This window comes from Haemorhous mexicanus, chromosome 1 (genome assembly GCF_027477595.1).
Source record: "Haemorhous mexicanus isolate bHaeMex1 chromosome 1, bHaeMex1.pri, whole genome shotgun sequence".
In the NCBI taxonomy this organism is placed as follows: Eukaryota; Metazoa; Chordata; class Aves; order Passeriformes; family Fringillidae; genus Haemorhous; species Haemorhous mexicanus.
The window spans coordinates 62871353-62894189 of NC_082341.1; positions in this window are offsets into that span (position 1 = coordinate 62871353).

Below are 22837 nucleotides of genomic sequence, written 5' to 3' on the forward strand. Positions count from 1 at the left end.
TGTTTATCTTAGAATCAAGCTAAGAACATGAAGGAAACACCCACACCAGGAAACTGATGGGCTTAATTAGATCTTGAATTTGCATGCGGTTTAGGGATGGGTTGGGCTAGTTGTTCTCCCTTTTGTGTGCCCTTTTGCAGAGGGTAATTGGAAGGGGGCAATTGAGTTATTTCATTATTTCATTTATCTTTCCAGAATCTGAGTCTGCTGCTACAGGCTGTCAGCTACCAGCAAACAAGCACTTCATTTAAAATACTGTTGAAAAGTTGGGTTCAGTCCTGTTGCATCTGGTATGCAGATGGGATGCTACTTTTTTGTTCAAATAAACAGAAGAAGCAATTAAGCCCCTTTTGGAGTAAGATATCTGAAACAATAGGAGGCACCATCTGAAACACAAGCTCGATCAGATACTGAGCCATGTGGACAGCAGAGTTTTATAAAATGTTGAATGCAAGCATAGATTGGATAAGTAGGGTTTGGGCCTTTTTTTTTTCTTTTCCCTTGTGTTTGGAGTTATCTGGGTAGGAACAAAGATACGACCAGGAGGAGGGATGGCAGCAAGAGAGGAGAGAGAAAAATGACCTGAAGTTCCCAGTTCATTATTCAGTTTCCTGCACTACTCTGAAACACTGAAGACATGACAGCAGGCTTTGCCTTCCTCCCTGGCAGTGCTGTGTAGGACCCCAAGGCCCCACAGACCATCTCTGCTGCAGAACAATTGCACATGATCCTCTCTGCCTATGAAAAACCAGCTGACACACAAAGATTTCTGATTTCTCTTTTCTGATTGCAAGCACCCCATCGACTCAGCCACACAGAAGAATGTTTGCATCTCTAAGTGTGATTATCTTATTTTTATACTTGAAATTAGTTTCAAGGCAAAAGCAATCCTATACCTTTTTTTTCCCCCATTTTTTCTTTATGACTGTTGCTGACTGGTTTTGGCAGTGTGATTTTTTTTGTCCCAGTAGAAGAGACAGCTAATGCATAGGAATATATGTACAGCACTGAAATATATAGATTACTCTTAGGAAAAAATGGTTTTAAATGATACATTCCTTGTCCTCAGGAATGCAATATTGGCATGTGAAGTGGCAAACATATGTACTCACAGTTTTGGAATTTGATGTATCTTGTTTTAAAATAACATTTTGCATGTATCCCATTAAGTTACTACTCAGTAACACAGATAAATTAGTCTTCATCTTGCCTTTTCTTTTTAAAAGAGTATGTGCTATTTAACATGACAGCATAACTTCTCATGTTTTCATGTGAAATGTGGCAGATTTTTCCCCAACGGCTCCACCTGCCTGTCTTGGAAGAGCTGGATATGGACAAAGATATGACCAGAAGGAGGAATAGCAGCAAGAGAAGATAGAGAAAAAAGCTCTGAAGTTCCCAGTTTGTTGTGCAGTGTCCTGTACTACTGCTCCATTTAATGAAAGTCAAGAAGTTTTCCTGGCTGAGACATTACCACTCATCCTCCAAATTCTAAGCTCATGTCAATGGCAGTGCAAATGATTGACCACTACTTTCAAGGTCATGCAGAGGCAAACAGCTGACCTTGAAATAAAATTGTTTTGCTATTGTTAACATTATGACTTTCTTTTTATTCAATTAAAAATACCCAAAAATATCCTTTCCAAAGGGAAATAGGACAAAGTGTAGTAATATATTTTTGTTACATGCATCAAAGTGTTTGACATCTACAACTGCTATGAACAAAAGCAAAATAAGTAAATGTAGGGGGTAGAAACTATTTACCTAATTCAGCTTCAGCCTGCAAATAGTTTTTGTAGTCCTACAATTGTGTTATAAAAGCAGAAAAATAAGAAAATACCTGAAACAAAGGGGTTCATTATATAGTAAAATCCCTGCTGCTGAGTCAGATTACATACATGGTGGGGAAAAATAGGTGATCTTTCTGATCCAGCTGCTGCCTGAAACATTATCTGAGAAAAATCCTGAGTGTATGTCAGCTTCTGCCTCTGATAATAAAATGTGCTATGTCTCTTCTTAAAAACTTTGTCGTGTACAATATAGTACACAGTTAAAATACATAAATCAAAATCTTTACACATGAAACTTGGTAAATAATAGAGAAAAAAGTTCAAGAAAATATTTGGGATAAGTTCAGAAAAAGACCAAGAATTTTTGGAGGGTTTTTAGTAAAATGAAAAAAAAAAAAAGATTTTAGTAAAATGAAAATAAAAGTTTTTATTAGGTAAAATTCAACCTGAATTAAAACAAAATTATTTTCTTTCAGTTTTTGGTAACCTTTTGCTTTATTTCTACAGGTCCTGGTAAAATGAATTACTCTTTTAAATAAAAATCAAGGCTTTTGCAAGCAAGTCACAGACATTTTACTTTAAATGTCAAAGACAAATGTTTCAGCTCCCTTTATGGGTGTTACCATTAGATTCATTGGTAGGAAATACACTCCAAACTTGGTGCATTTGCAAGATTTGCCTTCCCCATCAGGATTGTTTAGCAAAGTCGATGTTCAACTCACCTCCCCTTAAAACCAGTTGTGTTAGAGTTCAAACTATGTAGGACTCCAGACTGTTAAATTATGCATAAAATTCAGTGTTTCTGACATGCCTTTGGATTTCTATCTGTGCATATCATGACTTTGCTCTATACTCTTGACTGTATGTTGGTGCATTTACTTCTGATTTTTTGAATCTTATGGTACACTGCTGAGATCTGACATTTGCAAACTCTGATGAAAATCCCTGTAAGAGCAATATTTATCCTTAAAAACATTAATGAAGCCTGTGTTTTATTCTCATCTTAAAATCTTGATGGTGCAGGTTTCAGGACGAAGGGAGCAAAAAGACAAATAGACTCAGCTGGATCAATGTTTAGGCTGAAAACATGACTGCAGGTGTTCTGCAGTCTTGTTCAGAATCAATTCCATTGATAAATATTCTACTGCAAAAATGAAGAGAGAGATAAAGGCAGAGGGACCCTTGAACTTCTTTAGTCCATCAAGATGTTGTTTACCTGGTTGTTTTATTAAAACGTTCCATGTTTTTAATGTACAGCACAGCAGGTTCCTATAGCAAGTACTCCTATGCTTGCCTCACCTCTTGTGGTAGGCTTCCTGGGGCCAGCCAAATGTAATATGCTTCCAGAGGACTCCTGCTCATCCAACAGCAAGTCTGTTTGTTTTAAATACTATTGAAACTCAGAACAGAGCAAACTGAAGTGTAAGTGTCAAGTATGAACTTGGTATACTGTACTTTACATGAACCTGTACAGCAGAAACTACTAAATTTCAAAATGGATACACATCAGCTAAGCCGAAAGGTATGAAGACTGATGTCATCTCTCCACCCTGATCCCAAGCCCTGACATGTGCTACTTTCCAGGCTGTTTTGAGGTAAGTCATCTCCCAGGCAATCCACTTCCACCATCTCTCTGTTGCTCTCTTCTTTTCCTTTATATATAACATTGCAGCTGAGCATTGCTGATCTATTAAGGGTGTCCAGTGGAATGCCTTTTGCAGGCTAGTGTCTAATATAATATGTATAATTAAAAAGAAAAAATTTGAAACTGATGACTTAGTTTAGCTCTTAACACTTATCAAGCTCTTAGTTCAGCTCTTAACACTGCATAAAGACCCTAGCAAAGGTCTTGATCTAGGGGAGTGATGGAATATGAAAAAATATTTCATATGAATATGAAGCATTCATATCAGTTGTTGATTTTTTAATTTTAGCAGTCATTCCTTTTGCCAACACCAGCTACTCTTTTACGTGTTAGATTCCGTTTATTTACATAACAGACCACTCATTAAGTTGCTGTTGTGTACTATTTTGCTGTTGGAAAAGAGTTAATAAAAACCAGTTTGATCAGAGCATGATGTGACTGCTGTAGAACAAGTTACAAAAGGCCATAAATCAGAAAAGGGTGGAAATGTTAATAGGATAGGAAGTGAATATCCCATGTAGAGTTGGATTCAGGTTGCAAGCTTCTATTTAAACTAGTTACAAGAGTGCTAAACACATCTCTCCACCCCCCCAAAAAAAAAAAGTAAAGAAAAGAAAAATCCGTTTTGTACTTTTTTTCCTTTTATGGTGGCTTTTTTTTCCCTTTACGAAAAACACCTGTTGTTTTTCTAGCAGGAATTTTTGACAAAACAAAAAGCTATGAAATTCAGTTTCAGAAAGTTTGTAGGAAGACGGCTACATGTCAAGACCCTTTAATGATGAAGGGGCAGTTACACAAATGACCTCCATTAGCAGTTCAAATCTTAGCAGCATTTTACAGAAAGAGTTGGCCTGAATGGCTTTGCATAATGAACAAATTGTTCCCAAACAGATAGAAAAAAAAATTGTGTAGAGAGTGATATATATCATGGTTGCATTGACTTTCTTTTCTCCTTTTTCTACTCCGTATTTTGTGTTCAGTTCTATAATTGTGATTCCTACACCTATAGACTATCAAATAAATTGTGACAGAGACCTTCAGTAATTTTAGTAGGAAACTTCAAAACAGAGAAGTGTAATAAAGGAGTGGCAAAATAACCTGATCTGATTTTTCCCTCTCACAGAGTACTGTGAATAGCTATCTGAAGAGAATGAATGAAAAACTCAAGACTCAACTATTATTGTGTACTTCTTAGCTGATGTCCATCTAAGATCCTCATTTATTGTTGCCAGGAAGAGGTTCAGTGAGCCAATGCCTCTCTTTCAAAGTGAGATCAGCTTTGTACTCTTGGTAAATGAGGTGCACTTGCATGACCACAGTGTTGCATGAGTGCTGGTTGGAGTTCTCACTGGCTAAAGAGGAGTTTGATTAATGATTTTAGATCACATGGGTTTGGTTGCCTTTATCAGATAAACGAGCCATGAAAAATCCCAGTGGACACCTACATTGTCTCACTAGGTGGTACATAAAAAGGATATCTCTCAGACTAAATAACTAAAAAAGAAGAATATCTGTCAGGAAAAACAGCCACAAACTTGAATGTAATGAAATCAGAAAATTAGTCAGTTGCTATTTAAATTTTTCATATCAGAATTCTATGTCATTGCATGTCCAAGCTTTTCTAGCCTGTTGAGACATGATACTTTATCTTAAAACTCTTAATTTTAATCTCAGCACTGTTCACCTGCTAACTACATAATAGTGACTTATTTTTGTACTTACATCTTATCAGAGAAAGAGGATACATCATTTAGACATGTTTGGGTGGAGTGAGGAGGGCTAGTATGGCAAAGGGAAGGCACTCAAAAAGTATAAGCCTTGTCAAAATAGAAATAGCTGAGCTTTGGAGACCACTTCTCCTTGACACCCATCCCCACACTCACATTTGCATTGCCAAGTTAAATACTTGGAAATACTGGCCTTTCTAAAACAGAAGCAGCAAGAGAGAAAACAGTAAAAAAGTAAAAATTTGGCAAAACAACAAAAGGAATGGATGATTTTTTTTTACAATGTAAGAGCACAATGAAGGCATTGCTGTTCCTCTGCAATGTCTTGAAAATAATTAGTGGATACTTTTCCTTGCTTAATGTAAAAGACGTATTGTGAACTACTACGTCAAGCAGCCAACTTCTAGTCTAGTTTAAGCGTGTTCTCAGCACAGCATTTGGGTTCATGGATATGTGCCAGCAGGTATAAAACAAGTGGCTTTTTTACACTAAGGGTAGATAACCATCTTTACTGAAAGACTAAGAGATATATCTTTGTTTTTAACTATTTCCTTATTTCCAATCATGTGGTTAAATATAAAGGTATGACTGGTTTAGGAGAGGTTGATGCAACTTAGCTATGCTTCAGTGAGCAAGGTCAGGTTTTCAGAAGTGAGATTATCATTGATTTCCTTCTAAATTTTCTGTGCTCAACCACTGAGTAGTTCTGGCTGGCTGGTTTTATAAGGAGCCTTATGTTGCCCAAGTCCATGAGACCAGAAAAGATAAATCCAAGGGTCTTGAGGGAAGTGGCAGATGAAGTTACTAAGCCATTCTATCATATTTGGAAAGTTGTTGCAGACTAGTGAGGTTCTCTCACGGTTTACCCACAGCTGGCAATTGAGCACCATGCAGCCAATTGCTTGCTTTCCCCTGGCACGGGGGGGCAGAAGACTGGAAGGGTAAGGGTGAGAAAACTCATGGGTTGAGATAAAAGCTTGTGTGTGTGGCTTTCACTTTCCTTTTTTTAAGAAAGTGAAAGCCACACACACAAGCACAGTAAAACAAGGAATTGATTCACCCCTTCCCATGGGCAGAGGACAGATGTTCAGTCATCTTCAGGAAAGCAGGATTACATCATGAATAATGGTTACCAGGGAAGTCAGAATGCCATCACTCCAACTGTCCTCCCTTTCCTTCTTCTTCACCTTGTTTTTAATTTCTGAGCACTATGTCACAGGAAATATCCCTTTGGTCAGTTGTGATCAGCTGTCCTGGTTGTGTCATCTCCCTACTTCTCATGCCCCCCACCTATTTGCTGGTGTGGTGGTGTGAGGGGCAGAAAAGGCCTTGGCTCTGTGTAAGCACTGCTCAGCAATAACAAAAACATCTCTACACTATCAACAAAGATTTAAGCCCAAATCCAAAACACAGCCTCATGCAAGCTACTGTGAAAAAAATTAACTATATGCCAGCCAAAACCAAGGATAGAAGTTTGCCAGGAGTTGCAAAATGGGGAAACATAACCCCCAGGTTTAAAAAGAGAAAAGATTTGTGGTGAGAAAATCAAGGCAGATGATTCTCCCCTTTACTTCACTCTTGTGAGACCATACCTGCTCTGCAAAGATGACCAAGGGACCTCCTCTATCAGGATGGGCCTAGAGAGTTGGAATTCTTTAGCCTGGAGATAAGAATGTCCCAAGGACACCTCATAGCACCTTCCAGGACCTGAAGTGAGCCTACAAGACAGCTGGAGAGGGACTTTTTAAGAGGGCATGTAGTGACAGGACAAGGGGCAATGGCTTTAAACTGACAGAGGTTAGATTTACATTAGATGTTAGGAATAAATTATTTACTGCGAGGGTGGTGAAGCACTGGAACATGCTTCCCTCATAATTTATGGATGTCCCATCCCTGGAAGTGTTCAAGGCTGGGTTGGATGGCCTTTGAACAACCTGGTTTAGTGGGAAGTGTCCTTGCCCATGGCGGGGACTGTTAGAACTGGATCTTTGAGATCCCTTCCAATCCAAACCTTTCTTCAATCCATCTCAATAATGAAATTATGGGCTGCAATATGAAGTTTTATAAAGATGGGTTTTTTTTTTCCTTTAAATGCTGGAACTGAGGTCAACTTGAAATTACCTTGCATTAAGTCAGTGGACTTTCAGAAACTACCAATGGACATAATTCACTACGGCATTAGTTTCTAAGCAATTTTGTCACACTGCAATCCCTCCATGAATATGCAGTTTAAATGGCAGAACTAAGAGCTGAACAGTGTAGAAGCTGTAATTTTATCCTAACTTCAACAGCTGGAAGAGGATACTTCAAATTTTAAAAGCTCATATAGATTAATAAAGGCAACAGTGGAAGTACCATTGGCTGCTGTCAGTTCTGACAGCTGTCAAAATTTATTTAACAGCAGCAGCTTTACACAAATTATATTTTCACCCAAAATGAAGCACTTTTTCTCACTTTCAGAGTTTTCATGGAAATAATAGGTAAACTTTTTAAATAAAGTTATTTCTATTCACATAAATTTTATGTGCATTTTTTACATATGCATTTAAACCAAATATTGTAAGTAAGAGCTACAGTCCCTCCCAAACTCTTAAGCCAATTAGGGAGCATGAGAAAGGTTCAGGAAGGATGGGATTTCTAACAGTTTCTCTGCAAAAAAATGCAGCTGCAGCTAGAAGTGGCAGTGCTATGCCGTCCTTTGCACATGCACTGCTCCCTTGTGCTGCTCCAAGTGGCCGAGTTTGTACCTGTTGGCTGCTTATTTTTGTCCTCATTGTGAGAAATGGTTACTCACTTTTCATAATTTAAAAAGGTTTATTAAACCTTACCAAAAATACAACAGAGAAAAAGGCTACAGTGCTGGGAGCGAAGGATTTTCCCACTGTGTGCTCGCTCACACAACGGAGGTTTCACCTTTTAACCCTTTAACCCCTCCCAAAGTTCTGTTCATCGCCTCCTTCTGCGCTGTCTAATGGTGGAGATCACTTCCTCAAGCCCTGACTGGAGGTCAGATGTCACCATAGTGACAAGCCAGCCCTCCCAGATGTCCCAACCCCTGCTGTCTCTTGATAGCTACATGAGGGGGTAAAACCTAACTATAAATTTTTTAAACTTTTCTTAACTTATATACATGATATTTTTCTGTTAATTGTGAGAGTCAATCATCACATTACTCGCCTATCACACTCCTTCCGGACAAATCTTGGAGTTTCAGGGTTTCCATGGAGAAGCTTTTTACAGTCCAGATTTGACAAGATGTTACATTAGGTTACAGCAAAGATAAGTTTTGAAGGAAAAGATGGAAGCAATCCTTCCCAAATCCAAAGCAGTTTATACTGGCTTGCAGAATTTTCTTCCCTTTCTGAAACAAAAAAACTCCAAAAAACAACAAGACAATCTAACTGTAGCCTGTAGAAAGAAAACCAGACACAAGTACAATGGCAACAACCTAATGAAACCAGCTCTAACAGTGACCAGGCAAACATCTTCCATGGTGCTCAGGACCCAGCCCCAAGGCTGGTTGTCAGGAGGCTGCCACTGTGAGACAGCCCTTCATGGGTGGGCACAGTCCTAGGGAATTACTCAAATCTTGGACCAAACCTACTGTGTTTCTAAAACATGGATCAAGGTGCACAGCTGAGACTGACTCAGAACCACAGGCATTTAATATCATCTCCTAAGGTCATTCTTCTGGGACACGGTCAAAGCTGAGTAGCTTTCTTTTAAGGAATTTCACAGATTGTGTGCAGATGCATTCACGTGGAGTTATACACCCTGGTCCTCTCAGTCAGCATGGCTGATTCCTCAGAGAAGTGTTGGTCCTTGGCCACTTTACATGGCAAATAGGGACCGGGCTTTGCCCTCTCCCCTTCTCTGCTGGAAATGTTAAGGGTTTCTTAGGGTGGGGTGAAGTCGAGAAAACTTAGCAGGGTGGAAGATCACAGATTTTCTTCGAGACTGGTGCATCTGTGCACTTCATTCCTCTTTACACCACTGTAAGGAAGGACAAAATGTAATAATTATAACAATAATAAGTGCATATTTTGGAAGTGCCCTGGTTTAAAAATATCTACAGGCATTTCTTTGAAATAGAGTAATCCTGATAGTGGTCACTGATTGCTTTCGGTTTGTAGAGGCCTCAGTCCTCTACAAAGGCCTAAACAACATCAGTGATTGGAAAATGTTGTAGACTCTAGACTTTTCTTTCTTGAAAAGCCACTCCAATTTCAAACCACTCTCAAGGCACTGTCAAGCTAGCACAGAAACAGCTAAGAAAAGTCTTTGAGTAATTAGATCTCAAACAAATAAAGAATGGTGTTTTTCTTCATGGATACGCAATTACTTTGACATTTTCTCTTAAGCTGGGTAAGAGTTTACATTTCACCTATCAAAGTAAAGAAAAAAAAGAAAAAAAAAAAACAATCCAAACTAAACTGTTAGGTTTATATTGAAATGTGAAACTGCAGCTCTACTATCACTTTAGAAAGAGCTCTTCAGAGGCTTTGGTGCCCCAGTCAGGAAGCCAGCCAGAAAGCTGACAGGGGCTAGAGCTGCCATGTCTGCAAACATACTACAGACACAGGTAGACAGCAGAGGAGAAACCTCTTGTAAACGACCTTTGTAAAAAGCACTCTCAGCAAGGCATGCTCTGGCTTCAAGAAAATTAGGAGATTCAACCTGGACAAGTAGGTCAGCAAGATGCCTTCATGTGATGGTAGGACCAGGATGCCCTGATTGCCCTGGTTGTAAGCAGGGGGTATTTAGTTAAGCAAGGGAGTTATTTCTGCCTTCTTGGGTGAGGAAATTGAGGTGAGCATAAGGGAACACTCTGTTCATTAAACAAAACTTCTAAAACTTTTGAACTTTTTAGCTTTTAAAAAAAGAGGCTCCAAACCAGATAACATCACATGGAAAATTTTATTCCACCTGTGGAAAGTTTTATAATATTTGTTAGTTGCCAGGTAACAGAGTTTTATAACAGGAGATGCTGCCCATTTATGACTGGAGAACCCAGTTTGTCATGTAGTGATGAATTGAATTGGTGCCTACTTTTAGATGGTCTCATTCCAAATGTAGTATGAAGATTTTTTTTTTTTTACTTTTCTGCCTTCCTCTTTTTTTTTTTTTTTTCTTTTATTTCTGTTGGTTGGTTGATTGGCTGGTGGGTTCATTGAGGTTTTTTGTTTCTAGACAGCTTGCTAAGAAATTCAGTTCTTTTCTCCTCCAGCTCCCATTCCAGAAGAACTCAGTGTGCACCAGTTGTTCTCAAACAATAGCTTTAGGGCAACACACAGCTAGAAAAGGATAGGTGGACAGTAGTAGGAATAGTAAGGTCCTTCTCTGAAACCTACTCAGACTATTATAGTGAAAAGAGAAGAATTTTCTTCTTCACCAAAATACCTCAGAGTGTTTTCTGTGCACACATTTATTTACCAGCTGTTTCCCAATGCCCTGGAACTGTTTTGTCTAGACCTGAGCGGGGTGATGACTGTAGGTGGCCCTCCCAATCTAGGGAAAGAGAAGAAGGGAGCAAATTAAGAGAAGATGGAATCAACAAGTCTTTGGTGAAGGGGGCAGGTATATGTGGAAGCAGGAGATCTCACAGAGTTTTTAGGCTCCTTTGAAAGGAAAAAGAAAAGTTAAGAACTGGAAAAAAACAGTAGTTTGAAGGAAAAGTGCTGGATTTCTTAGGAAGGTAGACTTCTGCAATTTTTACACATCAAATGGGATGTCGGGGAGATAAAATATTGTATTTATTTTAACTTAGAAGCATTGCAAAGATATCAGCTAAGGTATGTAGAGTTTCAGGATTTTTCTCATTTGTTGCTTTTGTGTATGTGTTTTATTTGTTTACAAATAGAAACTGTGCATCTGAGAAAACCATCTATTTCAATCTACACAGAAAAAAGACTTTAGTGAGTAGTTTTTCTAGTTATTAGAGAATTTATAAATTAATGTTACTTGTTTGTTTGCTTGTTTGTTTATTAAAGCTGGATTTTTTGTGTGTGTGTCAAATACATTTGGAAGACAGAGAAATAAAATGTGATTATCAGGAAAGAAACAAACATAATTATGGAAAGCAGTGCTAAAATACTAGAAGGAATTATTCTGATTTACTTTTTTGTACATCCTTCTAAAAAGGCTCTCTCCTCTTTCCCCCCACCCTAATCGTGACCTGGAGCCTGAACTATTCAAATAATGACCCAAACACACGCACAAAAAAGAGTCAGTATTGATACCATGTCTTGTCTGGCAAAAGCCAAAATTATAGTGAGTCATTTACCCCGTGGTGGCATGAGGATATCAGGTTTAGATAGATTTAATTTATCAATAGGGTCAGGCTGCACTGAATATAAAATCAAATTACACAGAAGCAGATGCTGAAGTCCAAGAGGAGAAGGTGTAGATTGATTGGAGAAAGGCAGCCCATCAAAGGAGCCTTTGTCCGGGTTGACTTGGTGAAGCAGCTGACAAGTGGCCATCAGATCCTGCAGCCAGGCAGCTGCATGATGGGAGTTTGACAGCTGACTTCATTAGGGCCCTTAGGACACGTGCGGGGATGAATTTGTCCTTTAATTGAGCTGGGCCAGGAAATAGCACTGACAGGGCAAACGGCAGTGAAAAGGGCTGGAATGAACCCAGGGGCCAGATAGGTAAATTTAACGCTCTTGTGATATTTGACATGTATGTTCTGTTTGTATGTATGACATTTCTGTATTTATCACCAGTCTTAAAAGCTTCCAGAAGTCAAAATATATCTGCAGTATAGAAGACATCAGGCAAATTTCTGACTGGGTGTGGTGGAGGGTGAAAACATTGCATCGATTGGGGACCCCCAGGGGCAATGTCTCTGAATGAATAGACTGCCACAGCCCTCTGTTCTGGGAATAAATCTTGTCTTTCTGTTTGCATTAATACCATCGTTTCCTGCTTACTTCACAGATAACAAAGTCTGTAAAGCAAATTCCGCCACTTGTGTGCAGTTTTTCTCTTTGCAACTCAGTGGTGTTTTCTCTGGTACAGCATTTCAGGAACCACAATAAAAATCTAGACTGAGTCAAAATGTTAATACAAGCTCTGCATTAGTCTGCTGTGCCTGGCTTGTCATCTCACCTTGCCAAGAGTCTGGGTTGATTTTTAAACATGAAGTGGAGGTGATGGAGGCTCTGTAGGGGGTGGAGGGAGAAAGTCCTTCAGTTCCTCCTCAGGCAAAATGTTAACAGAAGGCAGGGCTCCCATGGAAAAAGACAGGAGTTTGGTTGTAATATAGACTGTACGTTTTAAGGATCCCTATCGAAATAGCCTTATGCAAGGCTCAAGCTAATTAATATACAAAAAGGACTGTGGTGCAAAGCTGTAACTGGTAATCTGAGTCCTCTAGCATCAATGACACTCAGATGTGTCTATCAAGCACAGAATAGACTCCTTTATGTTCTCTCACAGCATAAATACATGATCAAAGAAATAACATGCACTAGAGCTGCCCTTAAGCAATGACCCTAACCTTATGCCTCTCTTCCCATCGCCAGCATCCCCAAAGCACTCAACAGATGTCAGATACAGTTAAAGTGGAACATATCCATGCATCTAATTTGGAGGCAGAGTAATTGCTGGCAAAATTTGCCAAATTCTAATGTGCTCGTTCAAAAGCTACCTGAATTTACACACCTATGAGCAGCAGAGTTTGACAAATTATTAGCATTGAGTAATAATCAATGAAATTTGATCGGTGATACATCAGTGATCAAATGAGGTACTAAGATGTGTAAAAGCATCTCATCTCAACCAAAATGTGGGAGATAGCTCAGCCCAGGAAATGTGTTGATTCTGTGAGTGTACAACTCATAATTTGGTTGCCATCCCTATAACATCTACTGTTGTTCATGCAGTGTATGGTAACAGCAAAATGTTCAAAATCTGCCATAAAATGAGGCGTGGTTGGAAAGTACATATCTGCCTTGTATAGCATATTTACAGCATGTAACATAAACAGTGGAAACCAAAAAAAATACCACAAAAAAAGAGCAAGCTAACTAACACCACCACAAAAAAGCCCAAAAAACCAAAGCAAACCACAAAAAAACCAACTCGCAAACAAAAAAAATCCCCTAAACAGACAAAAACCCAAAGAACAAAACAAACAAAGCCAAAACCAAAACCCAAACAACCAATCAAAAAACACACAAACACCAAGATCAATTTATGTATTAATACATTTGAGACTGCCCTAGTGACTTCATGGAGCTTTCTGTCTTCCAGTCAAGCAGTTTGCTTCTGCTGCTTGGGACAAGTAAACAAGTTCTCAATTTTATTACATTTCTGGTATGCTCCAGTAGTCTTTTCTGTGAGGCTGGACAGGGCTGCCATTCAGAGGAATAGACCCCCCCTGAATCACACAAGGAGATACTTTTTCTCCCTTAAGACACAAAAAGATATTTAGGCAACCAGTGTCCATGGAAACTCTGCAGGAGCTGGAGACAACTCCAGAAATTCTCTCTTTGTTTTATAATCTGCTCAGAAAGAGAATGGGGAAGGGAGGAGGAGACAGGGAGAAGGTCAAAACTCTCTGCTCACAGAGGTTGCTTTTCTTATCATAGTGGGTTGGAGGTCTCAGTTCCCAGAGGCTTAAGAGCCCGTTTGTCAGAGAGAGCAAATATGATCCTATACTCCTTTTCTTGTGTCATTTTCAGCTTATGCTGCAAGAACAGGCACTGAAAAATCTCCTCCATGCTGAAACCTGTTGTTATCCAGGGAGCTCTCCCTGGCATGCTGGCCAAGCATTCAACAAATTAATGACTAACTTTTAGCCAGAGACCTAAAGTAACCTCCAAAATCTGTGGGCCAGGAATTTTTGTTCCAGTTCTGATCTCTGTGATGATTAAGTAAGGTTCCCTCCATGAGACTATTCAGGTCCAAAATTTTATATAAATTGTTTTGTGATCTGGTTAGGCCTGGTGCCAGCCATGCTTCCCCATGTGAAGTGTGTTTGCAGCTCAAGTAGGACCTGGAGAAGGGAAGGAGGATGATTTCCCTAAAATCTGGTTTGATGCCTGGAAAATAGGCATATTATGTATAAAGAAAATTACATTCACTGAGATTGCTCCAAAGTGCTTTACTTTCTTATCCCATTATCTAGAGGAACACTGAGTCAGGATACAAAAACATCTGAGAAAGATTTGGGGAGTATGCAATGCCTTTGTTTTCTTAGAACAGGAAGCCATGCCCCATGTGCAAAAGACTCAAAGATAAAACTGAAAGGCAAATCCACAAGGCAGCTAAAACTGACAAATCTTAACAATTCCAAGGGCTTTTTGAACACGGGCTAGCATTTCTCTTTAACATAAACATCAGCATTTCTTTAATCTATGCCATGAGGGGATTTCAACCAGCAAGCACAGTTAGGCCTTGCAGAGCTCATCTCAGCTTGAGCCTCTGTGTCTGGCCCTATGAAGCCCCTCTTTTTAAGGAGTTCTGGCCCTTCTCCAGCTGGTGCAATTGGGGCAGCACAGACCAGGATGGCCTCATGCATGGCTGCTCTCTCCTTGTGGGGAATTTGCTGCTGTAGATTGCATATTAGTGGCTTGGGTATAGTAAATGTGGTCTTTGAGAAGTGACTATAATCTGTTTCTGTTGTTATCCCGGAAATGGGCAAATCTGGTGTGAGCCCTGTCTAATGGATTATTCTAACAATGGAGTAATTGCTAATGTTTAATTTTTGTCAATTTTTTTCTCCTGGTCCACACAGTCTTTTCTTGTCTTTTCCTTATGTGTGTCATACACTTTTTCTATTATTTGCAGTATTTCTGCTTTGGATTGCCACACTTTTACACAGGACACCAAAAGCAAGGAGTTACAGAACACCTTTATGAAGAAGAGCTGGCTTATTTTGTTTAATATTTGCCCTCCTGGCAAATAAATATGCATGCTGCCATGAAGTGGTGAGCAAAACCTCAGTTCAAGCTTCTTCTGACACGACCAATGGTGATTAATGTGGTTCAGAATAGGCTGAGCTGAAAGCACATTCAGACCTGTCTGCTGCAAGAGGTGGAAAATTCATGCTTGCCTTAATGGGTCTCCTAGATAATTATTTTAAACACCCTTTTTTCTTTTTTTTTTTTTAATGTATTTTGAAGGCTTCTTAATGAGATCTGTACATTTTTGTGTACAAGCAAATTACTAAGTTTGATGCAGAAGCTTTTAGAAAGTAACAAGATACACTTTTTAAAAAGCTTATATTTAGCTGGATCCGGTGCAAGTGGTGAGACATCTGGTGAATTGATTAATAAAGTCACTGTTAAAACATAATATAATAAACATTTGCTCAATATTGTCTGATTCAGTAATCCTTTGTAATGGCACAGAGCAAGTCAATATTTCCCAAGTAATGGCATTACTATACAGCAGATTCATGGTGTACAGATACCCAGTAAACTCCCAGCAAAATCAATCACTATGTTGTATTTTGTCAAAGTGAATGAACCAAAACCTGTGAAAAGAAAATCAAGGGAGTTAAACCAGGACTGTGGATCTCCTGGGATAGGTTTAATCTGCAATTCTAAGATGCAGTTATCTTCCACTTAAACAGTGCAGAACCTCTGAGCCTGCTTTCCCTTGTGCTGGCACCAGCAACAATGACTGGGTAAGTGACCAGGAGATACTTTTTTTTGTTAGCCCAGTCTCTTTGTGGGGAAACTCAAGCTGCCTAGCTCCAAAATAAAAGATTGAGGAAATTGGATTTTAATTGCATTTTGGAAGTAGATATAGGATCCAGAAAATGATATCACTGAGGCAAATTAATTCCTACTGTAGTTATGTTGACGTCAGTGCACTTAATCAATAATCGGATAAATTTGGCCCAATAACATCAACTATTGTTTGCACACAGGACAAAACAATCCCCTTGTGCTGAATCAGAAAGACACCATACTTGTTGGTGTTCTTCCTGTTGAGATGGCCAAAAAATAAAAAAAAAAAAGATGGGCCAAAACCTTCCAATATCTGTATTTGAGGTGAAAGTATAGTTACATGTTTTAATTTGCTGAGCTATTAAATTCCACTGTGTTTATATTTTGTTTCCTTAATACAAAGTTCTTAAAATACTTTGCAAAATGACATTTCTCCTCTCTTGAGGGAGATCCTCTGAGTTTTGCCTAATAAAATCAGTGATGGAATTGGAAGCAAGAGACAAGTAGCTGTCTGTGAGAAAAGGCTCCCATGTTGCTGTCTGCATTAATCCCTCTGATGACTAACTAGGGAGTTGAAAACAGCAGCTGATACAGGACACAGCAGCTACACGTGCATCATGTGTCATGATCCAGAAGCTCTGGAGTCACCAAACCATCACCAACCACCCAGGCAATCTCTGGAGCAAGCCAGTGGTGAAAAGCTGGCCCTATCCTCCCCTTTGGAGCTGACCCACATGCATTGGTCTTGTTGTCCAGCTGCTTTCATGTTTCCCCACTCCCTTATACCATGAGGCCTTTTTGGGTGGACAAAGTGTCACAAAGTCTTTCCTTGTTTCTGCCTGCAAAGGTAGCAGGTATTTGCAAGGCAATGCAGATGCATGAAGCCAGCTCAGGGCTACATGCAAGATTTAAGCTTTCCAACAAGGCCAATTAAAGTGCAGCAGATAAATGCTTTACATTTAACTTTGCCAAACCTGAATGCTTTGGTACAGTTTACAGGAAAGATCAGTTTGTTTTATCAGGCTCTTGGTAAACTATAAGAAAAAAGACCTTGCTCCAACGGGGCAAATCTTTGGCTTCTTGATGCAGTTTAATTTATTACCCATATATGATTGCTATGATAATACAAGCCTGCTGTGCAAACAGCACGTCACATCTCCATGTAGACACTGATTTATATGTCTCATCACCCACTGAAGATAAAGCAGGGAACAATCCAGCCAAAAAAGATAGCCAGCTAACTTCTTAGCCAGTAAAGCATATCTTTTGGTTGGTTGATCTGCTGTTTGGCTCAAAAAAAAGAATAGATATGCTAATAAAAAGGATTATCACATAAATTTCTTCGAGTTGGTATAACTAAATGCAGTGCTGGAGCCAGCAGTTCCTAAATTAAATTCACCCTTCTGTGATGGAGTCAGTTGATTAGTGACTAGACCTTCAACTTTCCAAAATCTAAGTTAAATGATTGTATTCATACAAAAGAGGGTTTGGAAAGTCTTGCTTTTCACTTGCTAATTTATCCTTGTGCAATAGGAGTTTGGTCTGGTTTCTTTCCAGCAATATATATTTCCTAATGTGTTAAACATTTATTAGGGAGCAGAATTTTTTATATAAAAGTTGGAAGGCAGATGGTTAAAGTAAAAACCCCTCAGGCTGTCCATTCTAATATATAAACAATGGGATCTTTATGTTTTGCCTGTTCAACATTTCTTGAAAATTGTTCTTTAGCAAACTGCAGCACCTGCAGTAACCAGAGGCAGCTCTTTTTCACTCCTCTCCTCTATAGCCAAAGTTCATAAGGTGCTGAGTGCCCAGTTTCCATTGCCCTTGCTTGCTTTTTATGCCTGCTGCTTTCAGAGGAATTAACAGGTGTTTGACAGGCACCCTCACATGACAAAGTCTATGTCCCATGTTTGATAGCACGACAATGAAAATAAGTGTGTGCACTGAAAAATAAACATCAGCTGAGCCTTGGAGAGCAAAGAACTTTCAGGTGCTGAGTTCTTTCTGAGATATAGCCCATCACAAGTTTGCAACTGGCTCAGAATTTATAAACCCATTTTATAATACAAGGGAAGAAACTGTGTAATAAACTTGCAGACATAGAACAAGGTAAAGGGGCAAAATGTGCATAGATCAGACTGAGCATGTTAACACACACTTAACAGTCCTGTTTCTATTGAACTGGAATGGCAAAATGCTGCAAGGGAGGCAGTAAAGCACAGAGCACCCATGTAAGTACCAAGTTGCAGAGGCCACCTGTGTTAGCTCCCTCCCTCTTGAGGATACTGAAAGCAATATATCTGTTAAAACACTGCTTCTACTGCTACCATAATGCACCCAAATCTTTTCCATTCCTTTAACTAACTAATCAGCTTTTTGCAGATTAGGGAAAAGAAAAGAAAAAAAAAAAAGGAAATTAAAAAAAAATAGGAATTCTGCCAGACAGTCCTATCTGAGCTTAATTCTCTGAGTGTCGTATGTCTATCACATATACTGTGTCCCTTGGAATAATAATAATTGAGCCAGGCAGCTGAGTCTTGCTGTGGGTATCTACAGGGAGGGGGGATGGGGGCTGTGATAAAAGACTCATCAGTTTCAGCTTAGTTCAGTAGACATCTGTGCAGCAGAGGACCTCGTGATGATCCTGGCAGCAGCTCTTTTCATTTGGGTTTGGCTTTTTGTGCTGAATGCTTTTTGTACTGAGTCCCCGTACCAGCCTGTCTCAGCACTTTCAGAGCCAGAGCTTTTTCTCTTCATAAGCTCTAGGTTTTTTTACAGGCCACTGAGCCTGACTGGAGCTGTATCCAGAATTACAGAAAGCAGCAACCACCTGTCACCAGGACATTGTGCACAGTGGAGGGGGAGAGCAGTGGGCTGGGGGTGGGGAGATGGAGTGAGCCAGCTGATTGCAGGGGATTTCTGAGAAGCAGGGCCCTTTGCTTATCCATTTGCAAACACGGGAAATGATGACAGTGGTTGGAAGCTTTGAAGAGACTGGGGGAAGGGGAAACAGAGAAGCCAGAAAGAAAAGGATTGGGGGCTAAAAGAGACCTTGTCCAGAAAAGATTGATAAATTCATCTTTTCAGGTTCCTTGACCACTGGTAAGATTTGTTCTACATGTGAACATTTTCTTAGCTCTACAGAATCTTTATGCACTTCACGGTTTTTTTGCATAATTTGGCAATACATGGACAACTTTTTCTTTTGACCCTCTGAAGACTGTATTGCCTGCTCCAGTATTGGGGGGGTATCAGTAAGGAAAAAAATACTCAATTGCATATGTCTCCTGATTCAGTCGCATTAATTACACTTCAGATTTTATGGTGATGCATATTCAGTAACCTTCTCACGCAGAGGAATTAGCATTACTTTCTGACTTGTGGGGCCTCTGTTCTCACTTCTTCCTCTTGGAAAGCATTTACAATGGCTGGTCAGTTTATCTGAAATACCCCTTTGATTGGTGCAACCTCTTTTTAAATCAGAACATACTAAAAATATCATGCCCTTTCTGTGGAGAATAATTTTATTTTCTAGTAAACAACAAAAGCACATGGAAATTTACTTTAATAGCTAATTTTAAAGTAAAAACTGCATCCATGAAAATATCGAGTCCTTATTGGGCAGAATAATATTCTATTCTATGAAGTATGGAGAACATTATTGTCCCACAGCATTATAGAAGTGTGTAATAACAACAGTCAGATAAAATCTTAATGTCTTTTGCATGAAAAAATTCCACTGGTAACACTAAAGGAGGTTTTCATTGAACTGAAATGTATCCATCTGAACTATGCTATCCATTTTTACCCCTCATATCTAATACAGAAAGTGTCGTTCCAGAAGTTAAACCTGAGATCAGTTATCTTAGAACAGGACTAATTGCCCTCTGGAGAAGATGGTGGCTCCTCCTGCATATTCTGTATGCTCTAAAACTGAGCTTTAGTTTGGCACTTGACTAAGGTTATTGAAGTTAAATGAGGTGAATCCCAACCCAAAACATATGCTTCTGTCCCAGGATTATTTTTAAAAATACATGGCAGAACATTAGGCTGACATTTACTCTGTGTTTCACCATTTTTTGGATCTTTACTTTATCCTGTGTATTTTGTAAATCTTTCAGATGTATTTCTTTCAAGCGCTGGAACAATGAGGCTCTTCCTGAAGTTACTGATCAGGGGGCACTGGTGTCACAGGGACCAAAGGAGAAGGGAGAAGTCTGAGCCAGAGCAATTGTGTTACTTGTCGAAGGTATGTGTCCTTACGGCCCTAGACCTGCTCTCACTCCTGACATGTTCAGTGAGATGACTGGGACCTTTTTGACCTTAAAATGTAGGTATGAACAAGAATGTAAAACAGTAGGCTGAGATTAATTTATTCTTCTTTAACTCAATAATCTGGTGAGTGATACAAATGAAAGGACATTCCCTGCTTAGCAAAAGCTTCTCATGTGCTCTGATTGCTCTGCTTTAATTTTCTTTGTTTCATTACCCCACTCCATACAGGACTTTAAGAGTGTGGTACAGAATAAGATACAGAACTATACTCAGTCTCCAAAGCAGGAATGTAGTGAATCTCCTATATCAGGATAGCAACACTTCTCTTAGCTACTCATAAGGATATAGATTCACAGTAATGAAGAATTGGGTCAGTTCAAATTTATTCCTTCTTGTAAAAATAAAAAATACATATAATAACTAAAAAACATGTTGCTTTCATGAAGATACAGAAGGTATAATCTGTTTATAATACAGGGAGTTATTTGTGTCTTCACTGGGAACTTTATCATGCAAATGACTAGTTCTTACCTTCACTGATGTCAGGCAACTGATGTAGTTGTCATAAGGATGGAATATAATTTTAGTTTTTCTTTGGTGTGGTACTTGAGTATTAATGTCAAAAAGTAGAAGAGACAGTGTAATACATAGTGACTTGAATTATTTCAATTCCTGTTTTTACTTTTGGATTTTTCAAAGATTCCAGAGAAATGGAATTGTAGATATGTACTGAGAAAATCAGAAAATAATGGCTGTGTCTCTAGTAACATGAGGCTCTTGTTATGTCAATGACCTTTCACTGCATACATGTTACAGTTTTTCATTTACTAGCAGTGTGACTGTGTCATACAACATAACAACGTGCATGTGTTCCCCAGTTCAACTACAGTTGTTGGATGGTTTTGGTAACTAATAAGCTCAAGGACCCAGGAAGGACCTGGAACTTACTTTATTCCCTGTAGAAATAAAAAGTTTATTTTGCAAAAGGCATAAAAGGAGAGCACTATTATTAAGAAGATGGCAGGGACACACACTACTTATGACTTACTTATCCACTGAGAATGACTTTTTTTTTGAGAGGTGACCTTGTCCAAATCTCATCCAACCATCTTCTAAAAACTGCTTAATGCCATGAAATATATCTCAATATAGCATCTTCATGTCTCTTAGTGTTGCACATTTGGCTTTAACTTGCAAGTTAGAGGGCACCAATGAGCTCATTCCCTTCGTTCCCGGCTATTTTCTATGTGAGCTGTACTAGGTCACAGAGTAAGTGAGAAGTTTGCCCTTGGTTTCCATCAAAATGCATGCAAGCATTACTCAAAATGTATTAAAGGATTTTACTAAATTCACATGGGAAGTACCAGGTTTTTTACTTTATTTTAATCTTTGAAGAATCTCTCTTTGGTTGCTAAAAATACTGAAATCATTCAAACTATCCCTAAAGCAAGAAGATGTTTCGTTCCTCATAAATCTTTGTGGATTTAAACAAGAGGAAGAGGGAGATGTAAGTGCATCAGGGACAGCTGGTATTAGAAACTCCTATTTGTTGCTGGCACCTGCCCATGGCCAACTTTCAGAGACACTGGAGGAAAGAAGATTCCTGCCTCTTTCTTAAGAAAGGCTTAAGGTATTCCTTAAATTGCTCACTTCTATTTAAAATGTAACTGGAATAGCTTGAATAGCTAAAATTCCCCAGACTACCCTGAGTTGGAAGGGACCCACACGGATCATTATAAAAAAATCTCTCCTAGTCCTGCACCAGACCACCCCACAAATCACACCATGTGCCTGAGAGCATTATCCAAATGTTTCTTGAACTCTGGTGCTGTTACCACTTCACCTTGACTCAAATTCACTGAATGACAGCGATTCAGTTTGGATTATTTGCTGATATTTTTTCTCATTCTTCTCAGAAATTACGGGAAAAATTGACATGACAGTCATGTAAAATTTTATTTTCTGAATGAACTTGTTGGTGTGAAGTATTAAAACCAAATTTTGAGGTTCTACTAATTTCTCTGATAATTGTCTTTACAAACATATCTTAGATCAAGATTTTTTTCCAAGGATGGATGAAACTTACGGCTTCTCAGGGAATTGGAAAATACTTGCCTTGAATATTAATACTTGGAATGCTTGTCCTCTTTCCATTAAACCTGTCTGCAACAAATAGAATTTCTGAAGCTTTTATAGGGGGAAATAAACTATATTGTTGCAGATATATTAACTAATAAATTCAGAGTTACAAAAATCCCTTTTTCATTTGACTATATAAATGGCACTATTGAAGATGATGATTTGTATATCTCTAAGAGACATACCAACACTGTTGCAAAAATAAATTGAGCTGTCCTTTTGCTACAACAACTAAACTGTGGTTAAAAATGAGATTGGTGACTTGAGCATGCCACCACTCTCCTTCAGCACACACCCAGCAAAAGCCTATTGGCCTCAAAGGCTCCCTTAATGTGAAACTGAATTCATCTGGGTGGTGCTGAGGCTTTGCAGAAGACAGCATGTGACTGTGATGAGCTTGCCTGAAGTTCTAGGGCTCAGGAGAAGCCAGGAACTGATATGTCAAGCTGTGAATCATAAAATTCTGAGCAACGATAGAGGATGGTGCAAAAGACCTTATGGGAGAAGCATAGAGAGGTAAAACTGGCTTAAAATAATTATCAAAGAAAGATCTTTTAAACTTAGACACTCCCT